Source organism: Limulus polyphemus, unplaced genomic scaffold, assembly GCF_000517525.1.
Source record: "Limulus polyphemus unplaced genomic scaffold, Limulus_polyphemus-2.1.2 Scaffold233, whole genome shotgun sequence".
Taxonomy (NCBI): Eukaryota; Metazoa; Arthropoda; class Merostomata; order Xiphosura; family Limulidae; genus Limulus; species Limulus polyphemus.
Genome location: NW_013665843.1, coordinates 52,415 through 57,442, shown reverse-complemented (window position 1 = coordinate 57,442; position 5,028 = coordinate 52,415).

The following is a 5,028-nucleotide window of genomic DNA, read 5'->3' as shown; positions in this document are numbered from 1 at the left end:
GCATAAGGAGGGTGTGTTGCACTCCTATTGGTGGAGGGTTCTCACATGATAATTTACATGTGAAGATGCAGTAAACCACACTGATCATGGGGTAGGTGGGAGTTTCAAGGCTACTGGCATGCGAAAAAAATACCACTACTGGTACTTACTTTCTACCTAATCTCGAAGTGATGGTTAGGTGGAATCGAAGAGAGGGAGTACCGTGCATAAGGAGGGCGTGTTGCACTCCTATTGGTGGAGGGTTCTCGCATGATAATTTACATGTAGAGATACAGTAAACCACACTGGTCATGGGGTAGGTGGGAGTTTCAAGGCTAGTGGCATGCGAAGAAAATATTTGCATGTAGAGAGCAGCACTGAACGAGAAAAGCTATTATGTGAGAGGGGTAAGTACCTATCAAAATATATTTTAAGTTTGGGAATTTTTTTAAAATAAACACAAACACTGTGTGTGTGTGTATTTCATGCTCTTACTTTTCATCAGATGATTGCTTTTATTGGACAAGATCATCTACCAGATTGTTTGAATGCAACCTTTCCTGATTTGCATGAAACCTCATATTTTTCTACAGTGGCATGTGCTATCCATGTAACTAATCAATGTCATTATAATATAGGTTTGTCATAAACTCTAAATATCACCTGAGCAACAATTTAAGGACACTGCTGTTGGCCTTTACACACAAAACGTGTTTGTATTAATCAATTATTTCCCTCAAATGGTAACAGATATTACTTACTTTGAGAATAAAAAAAAACACAAAGGTAACTTGAAATAAGATCAACTTAATGATTTTATTGACCATGTCAATTCATTCAGACAAAAGAATGAATTCAAAATAAATATTTAAAAACCACAAGAAGATAGAAACACATGGTATGTTCATATGCCACAACTACGAGCTAATACTTTGGTTAAGTGATATTGCTAAGGGCTTACATGTGCTCACGTTTATCTTGTCCATAGACAAATGTATCCCTTGCTCTTGTGGACATTCCAGTTCACTAAGTCTCACTGGGTTTTATATACAAACATCATGCAACTGTGCTGCTCACTGTCACCATTCCCATGGGAACAGCTAATTCCATTACCTGTAACTTTTCAGCATTCCATCCACCACCATCTAGTTGTCATAAGTAGGGAGAAAACATGTAGTAGAACTGCAAATACTGGATCCTACACAAGTAACTGAAACAGTGTAGTCACTGTACTAGTACCAACCTTTAACTTCTGAGCATAAGAATCAATTAGCACAGGCTTCTCATATATCAGCTCCTTTCACTTACGAATTTAGTTAGTTTGTTTGCTAGTTTTGAATTTTGCGCAAAGCTACACGAAGGCTATCTGCACTAGCCATATCTAATTTAGCAGTGAAAGACGAGAGGTAAGGCAGCTAGTCATCATCATCCATCTCCATCTCTTGGGCTACTCTTTTAAAAATGAATAGCAGGATTGACCATCACATGGCTGAAAGGGCGAGCAATTTAGTGGGACGGTAATTCGAACCTCAGATTGCGAGTCGAGTGTCCTAGCCACCTGGCTATGCCGGGTCAAGAATTTAGTATAGGCCAGAGGAAACTACAAAGCAGTATCACACTGGTGTTACTTCTGTTCTCCAGCAGGGCATTTACAATCTGCATTTCCATGCATTTGAACTGCACCTTAAAAGATTTGGCACAACTATGTCTTTCAAGACACTATTCTGTGTGATTGAAAATATTCAATCATAACAAAATAAAATCCAGCTTACACAAATTTTATATTAAGCATGATACCTAAATTTACTGCTTGTGGATTTCATTTTCTGAAGATTACTTTACATACTCATGAACATTGATTCAATTCAACTGAAGTATCATTTACTATTTCTAATGAATGCATCAGGTCAAATTGGTTGCTTCACATGTAGTGTAAGTTAACCAAATACACTTATCTCTTCAATGAAAATCCACAATCTGCCAAATATTTGAATGTCAAAATTGAAACATTCTCTCCCTAGCTTCAATATAAATATTGGATATTAGCCTGTCTTTGGCTTGTGCATCCATACCATAGTAATATAGCAACATTGATTAGCTATATCTTGGTAGTAATAGGATGTCATCTACAAGCTAATATGCTAAACAAATTTTATTGGTAATCAGCAGCAGAATTCAAAACAAACTAAGAATTTTCAGCTAAAACTTCTTTCAGTCAGGATTAATCTACGCATTGTCACTACAGTACGTATCAAGAGTAATTGGGTAGGGTTGGCAGAAAAACAGGAAGTTCAACAGAACATTTATTACAAAGCAAACCTCATTTCTTTGTCATTGACTGAGTTTGAAGAATGAAAGAGAATGGACACAACGTGAAATACAATGAAACAATCTTTATTTAACCCAAAAACTCGATCAAAACTGACAAATCAAATGCATAAGATACTGCCTTTGCTGGGTAATTAAGTCTTTAAACATTTATAAATAATGTCATCTAGCTGTTATCATTCACAGAAAAAAATAGGGAGGTTGTATTCTTGAAGTATCACCCGATCTGCCAGCGGAAAAAAAGTCACTGTACACTTCTAGGATTGGCATGGTCTGATGGTTAGGGCACTCAACTCACAGGTCACGTCACCAAACATGTTTGCCCTTTCAGCCATGAGGGTGCTATAATGTGATGGTGAATCCCACTTTTAGTTAGTTAAATAGTATCCCAAGAGTTGATGATGAGTGGTATTGCCTATAAATAAACAGTCCATTTCTACATAGTAAGTTTAACATTACAGAAACCTTTCACAAAAATGTGCATGTAATGTCACAAGTGAATTACCCAGAACAATAGGTAGGTAGAGTGAAAGTATTTGTTTGTTTGTTTTGAAGTTAAGGTACAAAATGGGCTATCTGTGATCTACCTACGATCAAAACCCAGTTTTTAGCATTGTAAGTCTGCAGACATACTATTGTGCCAATGGGGGTGAGTGAAAGTACGTTTGCAATCTTTATGACCAATATTCTATGTTGTAACCACACACACTTGTAACCGTGAAATTGTTGAAAAATCTTACATTAAAGAAGGGATCAACACATATAGTATGTCTGCATAACACATAGGTTTCCACAACACTTACTTGAATAGATTATCCTCCTATATTTCCATACAGAATCACGCATATATTAGCTTCAGATTAACAAACAAAGGTTATAGCACATAACCTTTAGCTGTAAAAGGATTAGCACATGTTTATAATTCTGCAGCATTTGGTCAATAGAAATAAGATTTACTATATGCTAAGCTACATGGAAATTTAGAAAAAATATTTGAAGAACAATGAATAATGATATATATTCTATATCACCTGTGAAAGGGTGAAATTAGTACTTTTTTTAATGTGTCAAAATAGCTAGATTAAAAATAATTGACAAACCATGTAAAATATGTTAAGTTTAAACAAACAATACAAGGATCATAGAAGAAATTACATCTCAACTGAAACCCAATTTCTTAAAATGCCAAACTGATGAATCAATAATTAGATTAAAAAATAAATCAAAAGTATTGTAATGATCTCAAACAAATTGTATTCCCTTATTAATCACATTAAAAATTGATTCCTTACCATTTTCAGTAGGTGATAGGCTAGAAGAAAGGCAGCTAGTCCACACTGCTCATTGTTAACTCTTGAAGTGTTCTTGTTAGACTAAATAATTGGACTTGGTCATCAGTCTTATAATGCACCTAAAGCGCTGAGTGCATTGTTTTTGGCACAGTACTCAAATTCACAGTACTGAATACTAAATACTGAGCTACGTTCACCTGATCATTAGAGGTATTCAGGCTCACTGATATTTAACATTAATGTATCAATGTATGCAAAAAGCGGCAGATTTAGAAAATGTTTTATGAAATATCAAAATTAACACGAACAGCAAATGAATGGAGACTGGTCAAAACAAGAAACATCAGTCTTTATTTTCCATACAGACTATTACTAGATGGCTTTAAGTATCCGGACTAAAAGGTCTGACAGTTGAAGTAGTGATTAGCTGAAAGCTTATGAAAGAATTGTGTCTATACACTGTTGAGTCAGAAGAGTCCTAATGCAGCATTCTACAAACTTTTATTATCTACATCAGCAACCATTTTTATTATATATATCCAAGGCAAGTTAATCTTCAGCTTATAGTAGAATGTATCACCTCCAAACTTAAGTATAACCTACATTTCAAGAGAGCAATGACAGAAATTTGAGCAAACAAATATGTGTTCTATGAAATTGTCACAGTAGCATGTGATCCAATCCCAAGGTGAGGATTAATGCATCTGTTCAAAAGGACACTAACTAACTATAGAACACATACATGAAACTTTTATTATGTTCACCTGAATAAAAATGTGTTATTTTCTAAGTGAAAGGATAAAATATGGCAGTTTTCAACTGCTACTCTTTCATTTATGTGATGAGCTACCCTCACCAGTTGCAGGGCCATAAGAAGCAGTAAGGACAATCGGGCCATGGCCTGACCATTTTTTCATGATCTGTATAGTTACAACTTATGCATTAAAATTTGCTTCTTTTAAATCAATACATTATGTTGTGTGTATGCAGTATTTGTTGTTAAAGTGGCTCGAGATGTAATCTCATACCATTAACTTTTCCAGGGGATCATGCCCCCAGACCCCACTAGAAATGGCAATGACCTGAACACCCCAAAATTGTTTCCTACAGCAATGAGTTGTATATAATATAATAACACTCATTTGGTATGTTAAGAATGTCTGAGGTATGAACTAGATATGAATACCTTTAAATTCATTGAATTGTGATATTAATTACCAGAAAGATAATATGTAAATTTTATGCTCAGAAAAATGTGATTCAGTTAATCTGTATATTGAAACAGATTGTTCTACTCTGTACCTATTACCGGAAGTTTGTGAAGGACTTTGCAATTATAGCTGATCCACTACATGAATTGACCAAAAAAGGCCAGAAGTTTGAATGGATAGTTTCTTGTCAGCATGCTTTCAAGACATTGAAAGAAAAA